The sequence below is a fragment of the Bos mutus genome, chromosome X, assembly GCF_027580195.1.
Source record: "Bos mutus isolate GX-2022 chromosome X, NWIPB_WYAK_1.1, whole genome shotgun sequence".
Taxonomy (NCBI): Eukaryota; Metazoa; Chordata; class Mammalia; order Artiodactyla; family Bovidae; genus Bos; species Bos mutus.
In genome coordinates, this window is record NC_091646.1 from 55,160,182 (window position 1) to 55,185,565 (window position 25,384).

Consider the following 25,384-nt stretch of genomic DNA (forward strand, 5'->3'; position numbering starts at 1 on the left):
ACTCTTTTGTTGAAGTATAGTTGATTTACAATGTTGTGTTCATTTCTGCTGTACAGCAAAATGATTCAGTTTTACATATATATGTATATTCTTTTTAACATTTTTTTCTATTATGGTTTATCATAGGATATTAAATATAGTTCTCTCTGCTATACAGTAGGAACTTATCATTTTTGATTGACTCTCTAACTCGAACACTTAGAGGCCACTATAGGGTTGTTAATTGGCCTAGTTTTAATGTTGTTGTATTTCAGGGAATGAGAAGGCCCCAGGAGAAGGAGAGAGCTGGGGGAATGTCTGGTCGATCGACCAGTCAGAACACACAAAACGTTTACTGGTTAAGTTCACCATCTCATATGGGCATGGTTTGTGGTGCCCTCCTCCCCTGCCAAAAATTAGAACCATAATATCAAAGATAACTGATCACAGATCACCATATCAAATATAAAAGTAATAAAAAATTGAAATATTTTGAGACTTACCAAAATGAGACAGACATGAAGTGGAAAAGTGGCACCCTTAGACTTGCTAGACACGGGGTTACCACAAACCTTCAATTTGTAAAAAGAGCAGGATCTAAAAAATGCAATAAAATGAAACACAATAAAGTGAGGTATGTCCATGGATGGAGAAGGCAATGGCACCCCACTCCAGTACTCTTGCCTGGAGAATCCCATGGACGGAGGAGCCTGGTAGGCTGCAGTCCATGGGGTCGCTAGGAGTCAGACACGACTGAGCAACTTTACTTTCACTATTCACTTTCATGCATTGGAGAAGGAAATGGCAACCCACTCCAGTGTTCTTGCCTGGAGAATCCCAGGGATGGGGGAGCCTGGTGGGCTGCCGGCTTTGGGGTCACACAGAGTCGGACACGACTGAAGTGACTTAGCATAGCATAGCATAGCATGTCCATGGATGTGTGGTGGTAACTTATTTTGTGGCTTTAATTTTCATTTCTTCAATGACTAATGATGAGTATATTTTCATTTGTCTATTTGCCATTCATATATTTTCAAATCTTACCCACATTTAAATTTGGTTGTTTGTTATTGTGCATGCAAGTCTTTATCACCTAAGTACAAAATTTTCAGCCATTCAGTGGCTTGTCTTTACATTCTTTTAACAGTGTCTTTCAAAGAGCAGAATTTAAAAGTTTTGATGAAACCCATTTTATCAACTTTTGGCTTTTACAGATTGTAAATACTTTTGGTGTCATATCTAAGAAATATTTTCTGAATCCAAGGATGCAAAACTTTTCTCCTATGATTTCTTCTAGAAGTTTTATATATTGAGGTTCTAAATTTAGGTCTATGAACCATTTGGGGTAAATTTTCATTTATGACAAATGTATGGACCTGCATTAATGCTTTTTCATATAGATATTTAATTGTTCCAGCACAATTGGGGGAAAAAAAACTATTCTTTCTCCACTGAACTGCATTTGATTCATTGTTGAAAGTAAGCAGCATATATATGTATGGGCTTATTTCTTAACTCTCTATTCTGTTCCATTGACCTACATGTTTATAAAGATAAACTAGTGCAAAGACACTAGTAACATAAGGTTTTGACTATTATAAATTTATAATGAGTCTTGAAAACAGATACTCTTACTCCTCAAACTTTGCACATTTTTTCAAAGTTGTTTTAGCTAGTCCTTTGTCTTTCCAGATGAACTTGAATATAATATATGGATCTTAAACATCAATTTAGATAAAATTGACAAAATGACAAAAATGAGTCTTTTGGTCAATAAACACCATATATCTATTTATTTATAATTTCTTCAATTTTGTTTTGTAGTTTTCAGTATACTAGTCTTTAGCATCTTTTGTTAGATTTACACCTATGTATTTCATGTCTTTTTATGCTCTTGTCAATGGTATTGTTTTATTTAAATACAATTTCCAATTGTTAGTTACTAATATATAGAAAAAACATTGATGTTTCTATTACCTTGTATCCTGCAATGTTGTTAACGCATTTTTTATATCTAGTAGCTTTTTTTGTAGGTTTAATATCTTCTATATAAATGATCATGTTATGTGTGAACAAAGACAGTCTTACTTCTTTCTTCCCAATTCAAATGCCTTTTTTTTTTTTTTTGGACTGAGAACATTTCTTTACTGTAACTTACAAAAAATAAATACAACTGTCTCTAATCTTTGTGAGCAATTTCTCTAAAAATCTAAAATCTGTAGGAAACTTAAATTGTTCTCGGACTAGAGGAAAGAAGTGTCTGTAGTAGTTCACAGGAATACTCAAGTTTAGCGGTACCAGCTCATCTTTCTAGTCGAGAAGACTAAGGTCGATGTGGAAGTAGACGTAAGGAAATTAGTCTTGGTTGCGGAGTTGGAGTCCAGGGATCTCCACGGATGCATCCAATATACTTGCAGCTACAATTTCATCCAGATGCCTGACGATGGAGTTCAGAACCTGTCGTAAACGTTTGGTGCATGACTTCTTATGAGGCTGGAGGAGAACCGCCTGGAAGTTCACTGGCAGTCCATACCTGAGCACAGACTTCACAAACACTCTCAGTGCCTTGATGTGGATCCAGGCAACAAAGGCTTCGCTGAAGTGGACCTTGAGCCATCACAGCACTGGGCCCTCACCCTCGCCCTCATTCTCTCTCTCTCTGCCACTCTGCCCCGCAGAGGGCCTATCAGGGTTCCCTAGCGGGGTTACCTTAACCTTGTGGTCCGGGAAGGTGGATGATCCCTTTTTAAGAGCAACACAGGAAGTTTGATATTGTTGCTTCTTATCGGACAGCAATCGGGTCATCTCTTCCCTTTCCCTTTTAATTTCTTTTTCACCATAGTAAAATTCTCGTACACTGAAATTATTCTCTTTGACTTTGGTTTTGAAATCATCGATCACTTTTCGAAACAGAGTCACGGTGAAGAGGCCGCCCTCCTTGTCCTCAGCGACCAACTGGGTTGACCGTGGGACCACCATGAGAGGGATTCATAGGTTTTTTGCCATTGTATGTAACTCGGCTTGGGGACAATGACCAGCAGTGTGATCAGGTACTCAGAATCTAGCACGAAGTCTTCTTTGCTCACAATGTCGCTCAGGGTCCGAGTGAAAAGGTTTTCCATGGATTTCTTCTCCAGATTCTCTAGGTTTGTCTTCAGAGTGTTGTAGGCAGCTGTTCGGGACTTCAGGTCTATCTGGAAGGCACAGGTCGATCTGTGCCAGTTGCTTTGCCAGAATATCCACCATGCTCACCAGTGGCTGCTTTGCGGGATACTTGGCCACGTCCCATTCGAAGTGGGTCACAAAGGACATTAGGTCAACTCCGTTGGCCAGAAGGTTCTCCTGGACCTTTCCCTTGGCGTCTTCCATCACTTCCACCACGCTCTGGGCCATTCTCCTTATGAGACTTTCAGCAAAGATATCAAGCTTCGCCAGCTCATCAGAGAGGCCAACAAGGGAATCCAAGGTCCCCACCTTGAAGTCAGGAATTGTGAATTTGGTGTTATAAGACAGGTTAGACTTGGAGGTTACTGTGTTCATCCTCTTCAGGGCTTGTAAATTTTCCTTATCTCTGGGGGCAGAAATTAACCAAAACTCCGACATGTTTCTAGTCTTCTTTGATCCAGCTCGAGCACACCGAACGCAGTTCCTTTTGCTTTCGATCGCTGATGGCCTGGGGACAAACTGGCCCCGAGGAGATGCCACCTGCCCTGGCCCCTGGGAGGGCACAGCAGAGGCGCCGGCTCCCGGGTTCCCACGGAGAAAAGTCGTGGAGGGCACGCGTGGGCCGAGGAGGAGCAGGGACCAAGGGGACGCGGGCACCTCACTCTGGTCCCCCGGGTCGCGACGCGCGCCCTCTCCGCTTGCCGCCTCGGATCCCCGAGCCACCGTCCTTACTGGGAGCCCGCGGGCCGCGGGCCGCGCGAGCAGGCAGTGGGCGGGCACGGGGCCGAAACGCACGGCCAGCTCCCGGGAGGCAGCGGCTTCTCAAATGCCCTTTATGTCTCAGCTTATTATACTTACTAGTTACACTTACTAGAACATTCAGTACAATGTTGAATAGAAGTGGAAAGAGCAAACCTCCTCCTCTTGTTCCTGAACCATTAAGTGTGATTATATCTTCAGAGTTTTCATGGATGAGAATGCTTTCAAATTGAGACAGTTTCTATTTCTAGTGTTCTGAGAGTTTTATAAGAAATAACCTTTTTGTTGCAGAATTATAAGAGATCTCAAAAATTTCTGAATACTGGACCCTTATCAGGAATGTGATTGCAAGTATTGCCTCCCATTCTGTGGCTTGTCTTTTTTACTCTTAATAATGTTCTTGGATGGAAAAACGATTTTAGTTTTGATGAAGTCCAATTCACAAATTTTTACTTTTGTTTTTTGTGACTTTGGTGTCATATTTAAGAAGCCATTGCCAAATCCAAAGTCACAAAGACTTGACATATTTGTTTTCTTCTAAAAGTTCTATAGTTCTATCTTTTACACATAGGTCTCTGATCCTTTTTAGGTGAAGTAAGAGCCCAATTTCATTCTTTTACCTGGGAATATCTAGTTGCCCCAGCACCATTTGTTCAAATGACTATTCTTTCCCCATTGAATGTTCTTGGGGAAAAATCAGTTGATCATAAATGTGAGTGTTTATTACTGAACTCTGTTTTCTATTCCACTAATCTATATGTCGATATATCTATTCTTATGTCTTACAATTAATGTAGCTTTGTCAGTTCAGTTCAGTTCAGTCACTCAGTCGTGTCCGATTCTTTGCAACCCCATGAATTGCAGCACGCCAGGCCTCCCTGTCCATCACCAACTCCCAGAGTTCAACTGATCTCTTTAGAATGGACTGGTTGATCTCCTTGCAGTCCAAGGGACTCTCAAGAGTCTCTCCAACACCACAGTTCAAAAGCATCAATTCTTCAGCACTCAGCTTTCTTTCACGGTCCAACTCACATCCACATGACCACAGAAAAACCATAGCCTTGACTAGATGGACCTTTGTTGGCAAAGTAATGTCTCTGCTTTTGAATATGCTATCTAGGTTGGTCATAACTTTCCTTCCAAGGAGTAAGCGTCTTTTAATTTCATGGCTGCAGTCATTATCTTCAGTGATTTTGGAGCCCCCCAAAATAAAATCTGACACTGTTTCCACTGCTTCCCCATCTATTTCCCATGAAGTGATGGGACCAGATGCCATGTTCTTCCTTTTCTGAATATTGAGCTTTAAGCCAACTTTTTCACTCTCCTCTTTCACTTTCATCAAGAGGCTCTTTAGTTCCTCTTCACTTTTTGCCATAAGGGTGGTGTCATCTGCATATCTGAGGTTATTGATATTTCTCTCAGCAATCTTGATCCCAGCTTGTGCTTCTTCCAGCCCAGTGTTTCTCATGATGTACTCTGCATATAAGTTAAATAAGCAGGGTGACAATATACAGCCTTGACGTACTCCTTTTCCTATTTGGAACCAGTCTGTTGTTCCATGTCCAGTTCTAACTGTTGCTTCCTGACCTGCAGGAGGCAGGTCAGGTGGTCTGGTATGCCCATCTCTTTCAGAATTTTCTACAGTTTATTGTGATCCACACAGTCAAAGGCTTTGGCATAGTTAATGAAGCAGAAATAGATGTTTTTCTGGAACTCTCTTGCTCTTCCCATGATCCAACGGATGTTGGCAATTTGATCTCTCGTTCCTCTGCCTTTTCTAAAACCAGCTTGAACATCTGGAAGTTCACGGTTCACATACTGCTGAAGCCTGGCTTGGAGAATTTTGAGCACTACTTTACTAGCGTGTGAGATGAGTGCAATTGTGTGGTAGTTTGAGCATTCTTTGGCATTCCCTTTCTTTGGGATTGGAATGAAAACTGATCTTCTCCAGTCCTGTGGCCACTGCTGAGTTTTCCAAATTTGCTGGCATAATGAGTGCAACACTTTCACAGCATAATCTTTCAGGATTTGAAATAGCTCAACTGGAATTCCATCACCTCCACTAGCTTTGTTCATAGTGATTCTTTCTAAGGCCCACGTGACTTCATATTCCAGGATGTCTGGCTCTAGGTGAGTGATCATACTGTCGTGATTATCTTGGTCGTGAAAATGTTTTTTGGCCAGTTCTTCTCTGTATTCTTGCCACCTCTTCTTAATATCTTCTGCTTCTGTTAGGTCCTTACCATTTCTGTCCTTTTGGAGCCCATTTTACATGAAATGTTCCCTTGGTATCTCTAATTTTCTTGAAGAGATCTATAGTTTTTTCCATTCTGTTGTTTTCCTCTATTTCTTTGCATTGGTTGATGAGGAAGGTTTTCTTATCTCTTCTTGCTATTCTTTGGAACTCTTCATTCAGATGCTTATATCTTTCCTTTTCTCCTTTGCTTTTCGCTTCTCTTCACAGCTATTTGTAAGGCCTCCCCAGACAGCCATTTTGCTTTTTTTGCATTTCTTTTCTATGGGGATGGACAGGGATCCCTGTCCCCTGTACAATGTCATGAACCTCAGTCTATAGTTCATCAGGCACTCTATCTATCAGATCTAGGCCCTTAAATCTATTTCTCTCTTCCACTGTATAATCATAAGGGATTTGATTTAGGTCAAACCTGAATGGTCTAGTGGTTTTCTCTACTTTCTTCAATTTAAGTCTGAATTTGGCAGTAAGGAGTTCATGATCTGAGCCACAGTCAGCTCCTGGTCTTGTTTTTGCTGATTGTATAGAGCTTCTCCATCTTTGGCTGCAAAGAATATAATCTATCTGATTTCAGTGTTGACCATCTGGTGACGTCCATGTGTAGAGTCTTCTCTTGTGTGGTTGGAAGAGGGAATTCTGACAGAATATGGTCCACAGGAGAAGGGAATGGCAAACCACTTCAGTATTCTTGCCTTGAGAACCCCATGAACAGTATGAAAAGGCAAAATGATAAGATACTGAAAGAAGAACTCCCCAGGTTGGTAGGTGCCCAATATGCTACTGGAGATCAGTGGAGAAATAACTCCAGAAAGAATGAAGGGATGAAGCCAAAGCAAAAACAATAAACAGTTGTGGATGTAACTGGTGATAGAAGCAAGGTCTGATGCTGTAAATAGCAATATTGCATAGGAACCTGGAATGTTAGATCCATGAATCAACGGAAATTGGAAGTGATCAAACAGGAGATGGCAAGAGTGAACGTTAACATTCTAGGAATCAGCGAACTAAAATGGATTGGAATGGGTAAGTTTAACTCAGATGACCATTATATCTACTACTGCAGGCAGAAATCCCTCAGAAGAAATGGAGTAGCCATCATGGTCAACAAAAGAGTCCTAAATGCAGTACTTGGATGCAATCTCAAAAACCACAGAATGTTCTCTGTTCTTTTCCAAGGCAAACCATTCAATATCACAGTAATCCAAGTCTATGCCCCATCCAGTAATGCTGAAGAAGCTGAAGTTGTACGGTTCTATGAAGATTTACAAGACCTTTTAGAACTAACACCCCCAAAATATGTCCTTTTCATTATAGGGGACTGGAATGCAAAAATAGGAAGTCAAGAAACACCTGGAGTAACAGGCAAATTTGGCCTTGGAATACGGAATGAAGCAGGGCAAAGGCTAATAGAGTTTTGCCAAAAGAACGCACTGGTCATGTAGCTTTGCAGTAAGTTTTAAAATCTGGAAGTGTAAGTCTTCCAACATTGTTCTTTTTCAAGATTGCTTTGACTATTTAGGACCCCTTGCAAGTTCATATGAATCTGAAAACTGGTTTTTACATTTCTGGGAAAAGGCCATTGACATTTCAGTAGGGATTGCGTGGAATGTGTAAATCATTTTGCGCATAATTGCCATCTTAACAATACTGTGTTCCAAACTATGAACATAGGCTGTCTTTTCACTTATTTAGAGCTTCTTTGATTTCTTTCAAAAGTATTTTGTAGTTTCACATGTATAAGTCTTTCACCTCTTTGGTTAAATTTATTCCTAAGTATTTTACTCATTTTGATGCTGTTATAAGTGGAATTGTTTTCTTGATTCCCTTTTTGAACTGTTTATTGCTAATATATAGAAGTACAATTAACTTTGGCATGTTGATCTTATATCCTGTAAATTTGCTGAATTCACTTATTAGCTGTAACTTCTTGGGGATTTTCTATGTATATGATCACTTCATCTGCAAATAAAGATATCTTTACTTCTTTCTTTCTAATCTGTATGCCTTTTGTTTCTTTTTATCACTCAAATGTTCTGGTTAGAGCTTCCAGTGTGTTAAAATATGAGGTTCTTATGTTTGAGAATGTACATTAAGTTAAACTAAGCTAATCAAGTTTTCATTACAAAGCTCTGTCAAGACATTTTTTATTAAAAAGAATATTTTATGGTCAGCATATTACTATATAATTTATGTATATGTGTGTGTGCATGTATGTGTACATGCTTAAAAGATTCTCAGAGTACATGTGTTAAAGATTATGGACCTGATTTAATTTGCTTGGCAATTTTTTTAAATAATAGTGAAAACATATACTTATGGCTAACCTATAACTAATTTATCATGTATTTTGTGTTATTAGAATCTTAGTTACTGTGGTTTTATAGTACATACTTATTTAAATGCCAATAGTATTGTCAGATATATATATTTCATAGTGTGGGAAATTTTTAATTACCCTTAAAATATCTTTTTATCTGCATGTAGGCATATATTTAAATTTACTTATTATAAGTGAAGCTCCCTTGGACAAAAGATATACTGTATAATGTATATGGTACAAAGTCACATACAGAAAAATGTATTTTAATCAACACTGAAGCTCTATCTGAAAGTATGCTTTTGCTTATGTCAGCATCTTGAGGACATGATATCTTTTTAAGCCCGTATAGTGTTTTGGGGGCTGAACAAAAGATTTAATAATCATCATAAACAAAAGCACACCAATATTTTTCCATTAAAAAATTCCTGAGAGGGCAGATAGTACATGCGAAACTGCGTAAATAGAGTTCTAACTCATTTCTAGAGGCAACTGAGGTACTTATCGCTGTGTGTGCTTTTGAATATCACTCTCTCTAAACCTCAATATTTTTCATCAGTAAAATAAAATAATATTACTTATATAGCTCAAAACTCATGGGGTTTCAAGTATAATATACAAAATTGTGTGTTTTAACAAATTATATAAACAAAAGACAGGAGTATGTAAATAATTTTAAAATTAAAAGAATAAAGATTTATAAGAAATGTTTGAAAAGCAACAATTTAAAACTTTGAATATTATATTTAAGGTTATTTCATCATGAAGATTATCTGTCATAACAGAGTTAAAACTTTGATAAGCTGTCTTGGATTTCATTAAAAGGTTTTCTTATGACACAATAAAGAAACAACTTAAAATCTCTAAAAATTTTTTTCCTATAAGTTTTGATTTGCATAATTTAATGCCCCTCTGAAAATTGTTATAAACTTAGTTAACAGCCCATGTTACTGAGATTCTTTTGTACTATTTTATCATATTTAGAATCTGTCCTCTGAGCTAGCCTGATGTGGAGAGGGAACTAATCTTTTTTTGCGGGGTAGGGGATAAGAAGTAATGCCAGATGCCAACATCAAGACATCAAGGTATTCAAATGTGAAGAGAGTGTATTTTTCCTTGTAAAATTATTCAGAACTAAATGCAGAACCATCAACTTTTCAGATATTTTTAAACCTTCTGATGGAAGTGTGAATTAAATGCTCATTGAAATGATCAGAACAGGTAAACTAGCTGAGTTTTAGCTGAGGAGGTGAAATGCTTTAAAATAAAGGAAAACTCCAAATGAGGTGTATATTTTGGCTCACTACATATTCATTTTGGGTGTGTTCCAAATTCTCAATTTAATATATTTCTACTTTTTTTGACTCGGCTCCTAGCCTCCTCCCTCCCCCACCTGACCCCCACCTCATTCTGGTTGAGCCTTTATACTAAGAAGTGTAGAATGAGGCACTTATAGTTAAGACACTTATCTAGATAATTCAACCCAGATCAACAAGTGAAGAGCAATTGGCATGGCCAAAAAAGGGCTTTTGTTACTTTTTTTTTTTTTTTTTTTTTGCAGAGGGATGCAGGGCTTTAAAATAATTCATTTATGAAATGAATAGTCTTCTTCACTGAAGATCTTTCCATTCATTCAAATAAATCTTGTATGCTTAGCAGACATGCAGAAACAGGGAAAGATGAAAACCCAGAGACTTAAAGCAAACAGGCCTCCTAAAAATTAACCAGCCCACTGGAATATTATATAATCAAGCAACACCCTCTAAATAACGTTAGAGTTGCCAGGTGTGGTGTGGGTCATAATAATACTAAAAAATTATTTTGGTATCTCAAATTATTTGGTATTTCAAGTTTAACTGGGCATCCTTTAATTTTATTTACTAAATCTGGCAACCCTATTAAGGTGCTATTCTATCACATCTATGACATTTAAAATTCAGAGTCAGGCTTTATAATTAAGCATTCTTTAAAGAGGGCTTCATAGGTGGCTCAGTGGTAAAGAACCCGCCTGCCAATGCAGGAGATGGGGGGTTAATCTGTGGGGGTGGGAGAGATCCCCTAGAGAATGAAATGGCAATGCACTTCAGTATTCTTGCCTGGGAGATCCCATGGACAGAGGAGCCTGGTGGGCTACAGTCCATAGGGTTGCAAGAGTCAGACACGACTTAGTGACTAAACAACAATTCTTTGACGAACAATAAAGTGTCAAATCATTACATTGTACACCTAAAACAAATATGGCATTCTAGTCAATTCTATCTCAATAAAAATGTCATCCAAAAAAGTTATTCAATAGCATACTTGAGTTGATAATGTTTGTACAGAATATCAACTATTCATTCAGTGCTTTCGATAATTCTCTACACTTTCCTAGGACCTTGTAGTTTTGGAGAAGCTTGGTTTAATATTTAGAAGAACTAAAAAGCCTCTTGATGAAAGTAAAAGAGGATAGGGAAAAAGTTGGCTTAAAACTCAACATTCAGAAAACTAAGATCATGGTATCTGGTCCCCCCACTTCATGGAAAATAGATGGGGAAACAATGGAAACAGTGAGAGACTTTATTGTTTTGGGCTCCAAGACCACTGCAGATGGTGACTGCAGCCATGAAATTAGAAGACGCTTACTCCTTAGAAGAAAAGGTATGACCAACCTAGACAGCATATTAAAAAACAGAAACATTACTTTGCCAACAAAGGTCTGTCTAGTCAAAGCTATGGTTTTTCCATTAGTCATGTATGGATGTGAGAGTTGGACCATAAAGAAAGCTGAGTGCCAAAGAAATGATGCTTTTGAACTGTGGTGTTGGAGAAGACTCTTGAGAGTCCCTTGGACTTCAAGGAGATCCAACCAGTCCATCCTAAAGGAAATCAGTCCTGAATATTCATTGGAAGGACTGATGCTGAAGCTGAAGCTCCAATACTTTGGCCACCTGATGTGAAAAGGTGACTCATTTGAAAAGACCCTGATGCTGGGGAAGATTGAAGGCGGGAGGAGAAGGGGACAACAGAGGATGAGATGGTTGGATGGCATCACCGACTCAATGGACATGAGTTTGAGTAAACTCTGGGAGTTGGTGATGGACAGGGAGGCCTGGCGTGCTGCAGTCCATGGGGTCACAAAGAGTCGGACACGATTGAGCAACTGAACTGAACTGAAATGACTGAAAGGGGCTTCCCGGGTGGCGCTAGTGGTAAAAAACCCGCCTGCCAATGCAGGAGACATAAGAGATACGGGTTTGATCTCTGGGTCGGGAAGATCCCCTGGAAGAGGGCACAGCAACCCAAATGTTCTGGTATCCTTTTCATTATATGGCATTTATCCCTTCCAGTATTCTTGCCTGGAAAATCCCATGGACAGAGGAGCCTGGTTGGCTACAGTCCATGGGGTTGCAAAGAGTCGGACACAACTGAAACAACTTAGCACTCACAGAAATGACTTGGGAAAAAAAAGAATAGTCAAAGAGTTCTTACACTGCTACGTGTTTTTTTTTTTTTTTTCCGTAACTGTAAAAACAAAAGATTTAAAATCTAACTGTTCCATTATTTTTCTAATAATTCAGGATGGTAATAATTTCATCTACAGAATTCAGATTCTAAGTTCCCATGCAGTGTCAACTTCAATGTTTTAGATTTATAAGTTTTCTGACCATCCACGGATCCTCTGTCTTCTCAGTAAGGGCTCTCTATTAATACTACCCTTTCTGTTTCAGTGAACTGGGGGAAGAGGAAAATCCAGAAACACCCCTTTGCTATTAGTCCTGATTCAGTGTGCACAATATGGGCTCTGTGTCTGCTTCATACTTGCTGAGCAACAGAGGGTTAAAATCTTTTATAATATCACCACTCAAATTGCTGTTTACCATGTAAAGTACAGAGTACAGAGTGAGGAGAAAGGCCACAAAGGTCATTATGCTTTGGTGGCAAAAGAGCTATCATTATTTTCATTCTATGCAGTGTCAAGAAGCCATTTATTAAAAGACAAAATTGGAAATTCTCCACTTTGCTCTTTTTGAAGACTGTTCTATTCTATTTCCACAACCTGAGGAAAAGAAAGAAGGCTTTACAAATAGAGCACTGCAATTGTCAGGGTCTTCTGGTGTCCACAGGCTGCCCTCATACAATGACACTATGCTCATTGTTGAGACAACTGAATTTCATTTTTTCCTTACATTAAATTGAAATACTTTAAGTCTTGTTGCTGAAGCTGGTTTCATGAGACTGTCTTACCATTTGGTCAGTCACTGAGGGAAACTAATCACATGAAGTTTTCAGCCTGGAGGAATCTCTCCGCTCTCTGAAGACACATTCTCTTTCATTTGTATGGCATTTATCCCTTTATGCTGTGTATTATAGTTGTTTGTGGCTTATCTTCCCTATTCGATAATAAAAACTCTGTGAGATCTCAGCAAGGCCCATGTCTACTCATCCTAATCCCCTTATCCAGAACTTTACATTGTATATTGTAAATTCTTGATAAATATTTGCTGAATGAATGAATGTGTGGACTGTTTCTATTTTGTACTAACTACAGCTATACAATGATCATACCCAGATGTGTGGGACTTCCAAGCAAATAGAAAGGACTTTCTTCCCTTTTCTTAACTCACAATAAAAGACTTTGCAGTTCTGTTATCCAAAAGTACTTGGATGCATAAAAGAAGAGGAGAAAGATTTTGGCATTTTCCTCACTAACAAAGTCTAAAATATAAGTAATCCTCAGTAACTAGATTTCTGGGCCCCTGTGGATGAGTGGAGAGGTTTAGCTGGAGTTAGTATTGACTGTGAGTACAGGGTAGCCTAGAGTCTTAATACAGGCCTCTTATCATCCTCTAAGCCAAGTGGTGAAAGCTCCAGACTGGTTGGGATCTCATCCATAATTAAGTGGGTTTTAGGTCAGTGTGTTTTTGCATCTTTGTAGGAAGGCTTGAATGTGGCCAGAAAAGGATGACAAACACTAAAGGGCTAGAAAAGTTACTCCAGAACAAGTGGAGAGAAGAATTTTTTTTTTTAATCTTTGATATAATAACAGGATAAATCATGCAAAATAAGAAAGTGGCCATGAAAAAAAGTGGAAGGCTAATATTGAAAAACTTCTCTGAGTAGAAAACCAAGGGAATATATTCAATATTCAGGAAGCTAAGGAGAGAGTTTTTCATCTAGAAAGAAGTCGTCCTAGATTCCAGAACGCATGAATCTTGATTCCTTAGAAATAAAGGTTGGAGGGAGAAAACATAAAAGACAAAGAGATGGATCAAGCAAAAATGGCTAAAGTTGAGGAGGAGAATTGTGGACGCCATGGGATTGGGGTAAAGGAATATGCCTAAGCCCTCTATTAGAAAATCAGATAAGAATTATTGAAATTTGATTAATCAGTTAAACAAGGATACCAGTCATTGTACCAGTTTCTTTTGCTAGGTGATCTGATTTAATCCTCCACTAACTATTCAGGTAGACATTTTTTATCTCCATTTTCCAGATTCTGTAGATAGCGGCTCATATACAGCCATATTCAAGATCACACAGATAGGAAGAAATTGAGAGAGAATTCCAGCTCAGGGGTAATTCAGATGGTTCCTGACACATGGAAGCCCATGCTCTTTCCACTACACTTAATGAACAGAGTTTGCATGCGCCTGGTTTAAATGACTATATCTATATTTACTGCTATATATTCTATTTGTTGTGCTTCCCGATGGCTCAGGAGGTAAAGAATCTTCCTGCCAATGCAGGAGATACAGGAAACACGAGTTCAATCCCTGAGTTAAGAAGATCTCCTGGAGAAGGAAATGGCTACCCTCTCCAGTATTCTTGCCTGGAGAATCCCACGGACAGATAAGAGTGGTGGGCTATGGTCCATGGGGTCATAAAGAGTCAGACACGACTGAAGCGACTGAGCACACACATATACATTCTATTTGTTACCCCGAGGTTTCAATATTAATAACACTGGAATGTATTTAATTTCACAATAAATAAAAGTGAATGAAATCCTTCAGAGGAGAGAAATCAAAAGGGAAATTAGACTATTTGAAGGCATATGTCCCATTTCATGAGGTTGTGACAACAGGAGAAGTACATACTTGGACTCCTGCCACTTCCCCTCATCCCCTTTAGCCCTCAATCCTCTAATTTAAGGAATAGTTTAACTTAGTTACCTCTTACAGGTGAGCCTCACCTCATACCCTGGCCCAATCTTGATTCTAAATGGGGTTGCGGGGCCAGTGTGAAGCCAGATAAAAGAACTTAGTGGTCATTAACCACATTGCTCAGTGAGACCATGACCACTGAAAGAACCACTGGAGACTTTGTTCCTTCTCTCACGTAGGCCTGCATATAACTTGTGCTCCTTCTTCTACTTTAGCCCCTCTAATGTTGTCCTGGCTTCTCTCTCCCTTGACATCCTTGCCTCCAGCTTCAAATCCTTCAAAGGACTGGATTTGTGGACTTTGAACTCTAATAACTCCAATGACTCACTGGTACCCAGTGCCATATCTTACAGATGCTGACCACTACCAGCACTTTCTGTGATTCTATTATTAACAATGAAATCTGTGAACTTTACAAAGCATTGTTACATTTGTTTATTTCTCCCAGTCCTCACAGTCTTGTGTGCTTTGGTACAAGCATTTTCTTACCCTCATTTTAGGGATAAGAAGCCTGAAGAATTTTTACTTGCCCTGGGTCACAAGAATATAAAGTAGCAGAGCTCCTTTTTCTGATTTTCTGACCAGTGCTCTTCAGTCTCTGCCCTGTTGCATTCTGACTATCCTTTCTGTCCACTGGCTGATACACTTGTTTCAGATCTATCTTTGACCTCAAGTTCTCAAAAATTTGCTTTTTTATTTTGCATCTGTGGGTCCACTTCTTTAACTCATTTTCCTCTCTAGCCCAGAGATTCTCAAATTTCCTGGGATGCCTGTTAAAATGTGGCTTCTGAGGCCTCAAACTCAGGGGATGTGATTTAGTATGTGTAAAGGGAGGATGGAGGAATCACCATTTTAATGATTAGTCTAAGTGATTGTGATGGAAGGGAGTCAGAGACCACCCTTTGAGAAATGCTGTTTTAATTATTCTGAAATAAGGCTACAGGCAGACAATCCTCAAAGTGAAAACTGCTGGGGATTCTTGAGTTTGAGTGTTGTGTTGCCTTGAGTTACAGAGCTCTTACACAATGTGACGTGAATAATGTGGAACATTCAATCAACACAGTTGTTCACTGAAATAAAATGTCAACATTTCAAGTCATTTTTTCAAAAGCCTTCTAAAGAATCACTCCCTCTATACATGGTCCTATTTAAAAGGAATTACAGCTGCTCCAACTTTTGTAACTAACACTTCCAAATCTGTCTATAAAATATTTAAAATGAACAAAGTGCAGCTACAGCTATATCTGCAGTAATGTAGAACAGATCCATTGCCTTCAAAATTATGTCTGATTAATTAAAACTAACAGAAAACTTTACTGAATAAGAATGCAATTTTTAAGCAAATAAGCAATGGAACAAATCACAAATGGAAAAATCAATAGATTTGGACTACACAAAAATGGAAAAACTTAAAGCTCAAAAGCCATTACTAAATAAGAAAACTTAAAACACAAGCCACAAACTGGGAAAAATATTTGCAACAAACATTAAAAAGGGATGATCGATTTGAAATACTAAATAGCTCACAAAAATCAAAAAGGAAAATGTGAAAAACACAAGAAAAGAGATGAAAACACATGAGACAAGTTTAAGAACTTAATGGCTAGATTTTTTTTACAGATGTTCAATATTTTAATTTTTTTTTTTTTGGTCAATCAAATTAGGAACTTTTAAATGATTATTTGGGAGACAGTTTAGTGTAAAGGACAGGCACACTTAAACTGTTGGTGGCTGGGTAAATTGATACAAACTTTCTTTAAGATATTTTTAAAGTTCTTATCATGTATGTTTTTTGAAAAAAAAAAATTACATACTTAGACCAGCTAAGTTCCTTTGAAGGATTCTAGCCTAATGAGATGATCAGAAATTCAAACAAAGATTACAGAATTATTTTTAAGATGGAAAAATTGGAATCAAACTGAATGTCCAACAATAAAGTATGTGATTTTTAATAAACAACCCATGGTATATTTATCTGACAGAATGTTAAATAACTATTTAGACGGGTGTTTTCAAATACTTAACAGCACTTGAAAATGTTTCAAATATAAGGATACTTTGAAGAGCCAAGACATAGCATTGTATGTATAATATAATCTGAATTAAAAAAAAATATTTTATATGCACTTTAAAAATATGTAAGTAACTGCATCAAAATGCTAACAATCGTTATATCTGAGTATTGAGATTTTTACTCTCTTCTTAGTACTTTGTGCTAGCAATTCTCTACAATGACCATATGTTACTTTTTAAATCAGAAAATGCAACAAATGGTATTTCAAAAGTCCTTCTGAAAGCATAACATAAAGAAGGAAAAGTTGTCAACTTAATTTATAGTTTGCAAGTGACAGAGAACATTCACCACTTGTTTCTGTAGCAGGCACTGAAATCCATTTATGGAATGCCAGTGACCTTATAGTCTCAAGACAACTGCTTATCTGTCTCCCTAATTGAAAGAGAGGAATATGGACTCAAGGCAACAGTCTCTGGGAACAGATGTCTGAAGGAAGATAAAACGATTAGCAGGATAAAGCAAAATAAAATTTTTACTAACATTCCTTGTTTAACTATATTCTAATTTAGAACTCTTAGACCAAAACATTTCTTGTATAATCCACTACCCAAATTGACCAACGTAACATCATAAATACTTATAAGATTTTTTTTAACAGAAAAGACTTTCCTTCAAGATATTTAAGTTGTAATTATAAGAGAAATGTCATATTCCATCCTTAACAGTTGGATGGCTGGGTAGGGGTTAATTTTGGTAATTAAAAGACCGAAAAGGAAGATGACACAGGCTGGGTACTTGACCCAACCCAACAAAGATCAACTTTTCAGGATAAAATACCAAAGAATCTTAGGCATCCATATGAATTTTGTATGTATCACGCTTGATAGACTGATGGGCCAGTGATAATTTTGGTAATACTACTTGCTAGCTGAATACCCACCTAGAGGCAAAAATTCTTCATATGAAAATCAGCATGGAAAATGGTCTTATTGTTTGCTGGGCAAATGAAAACAAAGCAGGGGTCACTTCAGGTAACCTGGAAGGGAGTTAGAGCCAAACTTTTTATCCCAGCCCCATAAGAAGTCACTACTTGAACATTCCCAACTCATAGTGGGGAATTAGATTTGGTGAGTTTAATTCTCCATGTTTAAAAGAAGAGGTTCAAAACTGAGAGATTTTGGGACTTCTATGTGGTCCAATGCTTAAGACTTCACCTTCCAATGTAGGAGGTGCAGGTTTGATCCCTGGTAGGGGAGCTAAGTCATTTATGCCTCATGGCCAAAAAATTGAAGCATAAAACAGAAACTATTGTAACAAATTCAATTAAAGACTTTAAAAATGGTCTACATTAAAAAAAATCTTTAATTAAAAAAAACTGAGAGATTTCAGAGGTTGATGCACTATATCTAATTTATCACAGCTCTGCCCATGGCTAGACATGCCAATTAACACAATGTGTAGTCATTGTATACAGTGTAATTTGAAAGATATTTTAAAGATTATGCATCCAAATCTCCCTTTCCCTATCTCCTCAAAACAGGTTGTCTTGAGGCTGGATATACCAGCATTCACCAAGGCATTTACTGCTTGGGAAGGATGGCAAGGAGTTACCTAATAACACATTAGCAGAGATGAGTTTATCTAACGCAAACCTATCCTTTAGTACTTAGGGAAAGAAAGCAGAGACTGAGAGCACACAAGGAAAGGCAGATATTGTAGGGATCCTATGAAGTGGGGGAAGAGTTACTCAATAACAGAAAAGAATGCATGAAAGAACCCTAAAGACAATTTTGCCTACATGAACTCAACTGACATCTGTTGAACCAGGTACTGTGTCAGCACAGCAAATACAAAGGAAGTGGCCTTCCTTAGATTTCATGGGGAACTGGGGAATATGCAAATTTGAAAGTTTAGTTGATTCTCACAATCTAGTAAAAGCTCTGGCAGACAATTCAGCCTCTTCTTCATCTTTTATCACACATTTATTTGCTCTATTATGTACCTGGGACTTAGAAACTAGGGACAGGTGCCAATAAGGTGGTATCACTGCCCTCAAGGAGCTTCCTATACCTAGTTTGGAAACATAGACAATCAACAATGACAGCACCATGCTCTGGGTGCCAAGTATGAGATGCTATGAGAGTGCAGAGATAGAACTATTAGCTCTGCCTTATGGAAGCTGGAGAAGTCCCCTCCAAAGATATATCATTTGATGGGGGACTTGAAGGATTGTTAGGGATTTGCTAGTTTAAAAAAGAACACAAGGGACTTCCCTGGCAGTCCAGTGGTTATGACTCTGTGCTTCCATTGCAGGGGGTGTGGGTTCCATCCCTGGTTGGAGAACTAAGATCCCTCATGTCCAGAGGTGTGACCAAAAAAAGGGTTATCTCAGAGAGGGATAGAGGGTACTATTTACTGATACTTTATATATATTTGATCCTTCATTTTCATTCAATAACAACTAACTGAGCACATGCTATATAATATATACCTGGCAGTATGCTCAGGGTCCAATTCTCTGAATATTCTTATGAGGATACAAGGCATATGAAGACTAAATAACTTTCCCAAAACTACACAGAGAGCAAGACACAGATTCAAACCAAGTTCTGACTGTCCTTAAATACACGTTTTCTATCCCACTGCCAAAACCAGATTAGATACGTACAGGCATATTTGGGAAATGATGAAATAGCCGATTTGGTTCAAATATGAGGGAATGTGTGGGTAGGGGGAGAAGTGGCAGCAGACAATCTGTGGAATGTTTCACTAATTTGCATGTTAAAGTTTATATATCTGATCATTTGCATTAAATTTTAGAAAAGAGGAAATAATTCCTTTTTGTGCCTTTTCAAGAAAATTCTGGAACAGGTACAATAATAACTTCTTAAAGGTTTTAGAAACTTATGACCCCACAGTTGAGGAGGAAAATAAATGAAGAAAGAATTAAAATTGATTCTCAATGCACCCATTTTTTACTTGCAATTAAAACACCATGAATATTTATCACCCAGCTTTCCAGACAATATCCCTGAACCCAACCACAAAGGGAACAGTTGTTTAAAGCAAATATGACGATATCAAATAAAGATGACAACTTTCATGTTGCATCATAGCTATATTGCATTTATGTAATTTCATGTTTTAATTTTCCAAAAACCATTGTCAAATTCTGCATATATCTTGAAAATTCATTTCTTAGAAAATTAAATTTCATTAAATCATCTACAACTATATTTAACAGTGTTACAGAAGAAAGTGTTTGCAATAATGTTTAAGTTGTTGAGTGGTGCAAATCACCAGTTTCATGGGCTATCTATTAAGCCTTCAAGGCAATAATTGAAATAACCAATTTTAGTTACCATGGAAAAGAATTGTCTCTTTTACTGAGAATTAAGATGTTGGTTTTAAGTTTGTAGATATTAATAAGATGTTCCAAACCTTCAGAGGATTTTCTTTCCTCCACACAGGTGGTGCTAGTGGTAAAGAATCCACCTGCCAATGTAGGAGACTCGAGAGAAGTGGGTTTAATCCCTGGGTCAGGAAGATTCCCTGGAGGAGAAAATGGCAACCCACTCCAGTATTCTTGCCTGGGAAATTCCATGGACAAAGGAGACTGGCAGGCTACAGTCCATGGGGTCCCAAAGAGTTGGACACAACTTAACAGATATACAAAAAATGGGTTGATACAAATACTAATGGAAGTATTGATTCATTTTTGAAAAATGTATATTTAATTCAAAATGGAAAGTAAGATGGAGGAAAGACCTTAATGTTCTAAATCATTTACAGTAAAATTAATGATGCATATTACTATTTTAAATATTCTAAGATAAATTTTAAAGAAGATAGATTCCTGGATAACTGGCTGTAGTCTGGCATATCCATTCATTTTGGGCATCTTGGGGACTCCAACACATAATCATATGTCATTGAGTGGTAGGAGAGGCTGGTATTCATATCTGGATGTAAAGGAAGTACTGCCAACACTTTGCAGTCTATTATCTATGCCTCTCTTCTTGCTGGGTGTTCGACTCTGTTAAAAGTTGAAACTTACACTGCTCTAGAATGACTATGTCATGCACTTGATTAAGCAGTACCTGCTTCAATCAAAGTAACAAAGAAATTGGAAGTGATAAATAAGCCTAGAATCTGCTTCTCAGATTTGGTGAAGGGAAAGGGCTTACTCTCCTTTAACGAAAGAGAAGGGACTTTTGTATACTCAAAAATAAGGAAAGGGAGAAATGAGAATAAGAAGGCAAACTAGATGAAGACTTTCCACTGTGGGGCAGAATGACCTGTAAAGTGACCTCTTTGCAGACACTGAATTCACTCTTGTTGTAAATAATTTACTCCAGCTTCCCCAGGAATAATGTAGTGACTTTCATGCCTTTTAGAATCAAAGTAATTAATTAATGAAGGTAAAAGTGTTAGGCGCTGAACTGTGTCCAACTCTGCGACCCCATGGACTGTAGCCCCCCAGGCTCCTCTGTCCATGGGATTCTCCAGGCAAGAATACTGGAGTGGGCAGCCATTCCCTTCTCCAGGGGATCTTCACTTACCCAGGGATTAAACCTGGGTCTCCTGCATTGCAGGCAGATTCTTTACCATCTGGGCCACCAGGGAGAGAGCAGACTTAAAAGAGGAGTCCAAATGAGAGATCTTCGCTTTATAGGACCCGTGCAGGTCATTGTCTCAAAAAACAGCAAATCACCTCTACACTGAGCTGCTTTCGGGTTTTCCTTGCCTTCCCTTGCTTCCTTGTCAAGCCCTCATCTTGGATTTGATCCTTAAAACTTGGATTTTGCATTTCTTTTGATTGACAAGGGTTCCTGATCTAGGTCAGTCCCAGTCCTACTTTTGCTCTGTAAGTGAAAGGCTTTGGAGACCCACTTACACCCAACCTGCCATCTGACTTTAGCCAGTACAGTATTGTTGTTGTTGTCTTCTCTTCACCAGGAAACTGACAGTTGGAAGGGACTCTACCCTGCTAAACAGCTTGAGTTAAGGCAAGGTCACTGGAATGCATCAATCTGTAGCATATATGCAAAATCACACTTAAAACTGAATTACATAGAAAGACTATAATCCTCAAAATGTCACTTGGTAAGGTAACTTTAAAAGGACTTTGAACAAACCAAAATATTATGGCAAGTTGTTTTGCACCTGTGAGCCTCTGTTTTAGTGAGTGAAGGGGATGGTCTATAATGTGCCTTCCAACACAAAAATTCTATGATTTTCATTATCCAGCTATTTTAGTTTGTAAATTTGATGCTTCAGGAGACCCTCTATTAAACAAAATTAAAGAAAATGTCAGCCATATGCTGAGTTTTGTTATTAACACATTTATTTTAGAATATATTTCATTTGTTTAAAACTACCTCCCTCCAACACATAATGATTTATATAACCCAGAATTAAGAGTTCATTAGGTAAGACAAGTTGGGCTATAATAGTGCATTTTCTGGAAAATTTGATAAATTAGGCCTCTGTCTATATCCTGCCTAGAGGGTAAACTGAAAATTTGTTATTTTGTATTTGTAATAACAACTGGTTTGACTAAGCTTTTCACTGAAATTATCCTATATTTTAATATCCCTTAGAATATAGCCTGAAAACATTATTTGCTTATAGTCTTCATAGTCCTGAAATATCTATGTTACTAATCCTGGACATCACCTAAAATATTATTAAAGAGGAAGACAGAGTTACACTCTTTCTGTTTCCATTGGCATATATTTCTATTTCATGGGTCCACTGACTTACTCTTCAAAGTTGACAGTGTCATTTGGTGGAAAGAAAGCACCATGTGTAACATTATAAAAATAAATACATGCTACTATACACAGCTAACATTAGATTCTTCATAAGTATAATAAACATGGCTTTTTATCAATGAGATTTACCACTAGTGGGCTAATCAATTTTCCATGAAATTGATGATTTTAATCAGTTGTGCTCCCATGCTTTATTTCTTGGGACAAAGTATAGTGAACATTTCCTGTAAGATCCTATGGTTCTATTTACAGGCTGTAAATGTGAATGTATTCACACACTGTAAGATGGAGATCTATCTCTTCCCCACCCCTACACCTCCCAACTTCTGCATTACCAGCCAAATGATATTGGGAAAACATTACTAAATTCCATAAGCCTTAGTTTTCTCATTCTAAAATGGGGATAATAACACTTCCATTCATGGAATAATCATTAGCCTTATATGAGATAATACATATAAAGTTCCTAGTACAAGTCCTGCCACATAGAAGGAGCTCACTAAGGGATAGTTGTGCGTGGGTGCTCAGTTGCCCAGTCAAGTCTGACTCTCTGCTAGTTGTCATTTTTTCCCCTTGATGGAATTCTGCCATTGTGATCACATTCAAATTTGAAAGGCGACAAAGAAATGAGAGTAGAATACAACTATCCATCAACTGCTTGGTATTAAAGATTGTGAAGACCTAAGATTGTAATGTGCAAAGGGTGCTAATTTCTGTCTTAATATGTTTCATATCTTCAGTCATGAACCAATTCTAATGTAAATACATACACCCCTTTAAGAATACAACTCCACCTGGATAGCAAGTCCATATTGGGGTAAGCACAGGAACCCAGACAGTCAGCAAACTAAGTTGTTTCAGTCCCAGCCTTGTTTTTATAAATAAAGCATTACTGGCATATCACCAAGGCCATTTGTTTATGGCCATTCTCTATGGCTGCTTCTGTACTCTAACAGCCAATTTGAGTAGTTACAACAAAGACTATATGGCCTGTATTCCAAAAATACTTACTATCTGGCCCTTTATAGACAATGTTTTTGACTCCTGACCTAGAATATTCCTAGGAGTCTGATCGCATTTCACATGATATCCTTTCCTGAAGATTCCCAAATATATATTTTTTTAATTTAAAGCTTAGTTTAGTTCTAGATCTACTCCATTACAGCACTAGATGAGATGTATCTTACAACAACAGTGCCAATGTGTAAAAGGGAACCCTCTCTGAATGGACAGGTTTACACTCTACTTACACCTTTGTTAGGCGACCCTATGATACTGACAAATAAACAAACCAGTGGATATACTCTTGGTCCTGAATTATCAAAAAGATGTTTGTTGGTTCAAATGAAGTTTCTGTGACATTTTATAAGGAAACTCTTGGCTATTTAGACCAAATGTACAATTATCTTTCTGGTGGCAATTAGTTACGAAAACATTTGCATGATTTAATCCCTAAATCAAATATAGTCACAGGATTACTTTAACCTTTCTAAAAGTATCAGAGGAGAAATACATCATTTTTTCTTTTTTGTTATCCAGGTTCTGTTTCTGGCTTATTTGATTTGTTAAAATGTTTCTGCAATGTTTAAATCTCTTTTGTAGTAAATTAAAGCACTTTGTCCTTTGTCCTTCTTGCAATGACAGTGACAGACAAGGGATCATTCTAAATAAGATGTAGATGACTTATCTTTCAAGGTCCTTTTGATTTCTGAGTTTAGTTTGTCTCTTGCAATATAGATCTTTCCTATACTTGTATACATGATATATCCTCACTAGTGTGGTTTTCATGTGCTTCAGCAGCCTAATTGTGTCACTCTTTTTTTAATACCAGTTTTATTGAGCTATAACTCACAATACCATACAATTCACCTGCTTAAACGGTACAATTCAATGGGTTTTAGTGTACAGAATTGTGCAACCATCAATTTATTTTAGAACACTTTCAAAGCTGCAAAAGGGAACCCCATTAACAGTAACTCCCCATTTTCCTTCAAATCCACTGATCCCCACCCCAGCCCCCAGCAACAGCAAATCTACTCTTGGTCTCTATGGATTTTCCCTTTTTGTACATTTCAGATAAATAGAATTATATAACATGTGGTTTTTTGTAACTAGCTTCTTTCATTTAGCATCATATTAATATTTTCAAGGTTCACCTATGCTGTAACTTTGTCAATCTCTTTTTAAAGTCACATCTTGCATGTTTAGTAAACATAGACTCAAATATTTATAGCATTTAACCAATAACCTATGTGGTGAAAGCTCTTTTTTCTGTCCCTTGATCCACCCATCTGCCAGCAAATAGTTATAGCATTTAAAAATACTATTATATTCTCTCTCTCATACACTAACACAGATACACACACTCTAATGCACACAGAAACTTTTAAATTCACCAAAATCTGGCAAACCTATTGGAGAATCAAACAAACAGGAATAATAGGCTAAGGGCTTCCCTAATGGTCCAATAATTAAGATTCCACACTTCCACTGCAGGTGGTGAGGGTTCTAGCAAAGATCTTGTATGCCCTGTGGCACTGCAAAAAAAAAAAAAAAAGGCTAGATGTGACTGCCTCTTTAGGAGCCTGATTAGTGGCATGGAAAATTATGGATAATCCCTGTGAATTGGGGGATTTACAATTTATTCCAAGGAGTCTCTAGTATACCTTTGCCAGGCCCTTCTCATAGGAAACCTCCAATATTTGAAATACACTCTGGTGAAGGTTTAGGTTGGATATTTCATTCAAAAGAATGCTTTTATAACCCAGACATACGAAATGGTGAAATCAAGATATATACGTGAGCCAGTGCACTCACCTCTCTTGCCCTATAATTTCAAGCATGTTCATTTTTCCTCTAAAATCAAAATGTGATATATTCCAATTAGTTATGTAAACCTCATGGAGGGGGGAGTGGAGATTAATATGACTATGTCTAAAGTACCTGAGAACTGCTGTAACTAAAACCAAGACC

At 37.7% G+C, this 25,384-nt stretch overlaps 1 long non-coding RNA gene and 1 pseudogene across 1 annotated transcript in view; both read right to left on the reverse strand.

Moving 5' to 3' along the window:
* Positions 1–25,384, reverse strand: part of LOC138986323 (uncharacterized) — a 130,023-nt gene that overhangs the window by 91,360 nt on the left and 13,279 nt on the right. The window contains exon 2 of the long non-coding RNA XR_011463155.1: positions 483–576. This is a non-coding gene — a long non-coding RNA (uncharacterized lncRNA). The remainder of the gene's footprint in view (positions 1–482; positions 577–25,384) is intronic.
* On the reverse strand, positions 2,176–3,684 carry LOC102273188 (V-type proton ATPase subunit C 2 pseudogene; annotated as a pseudogene).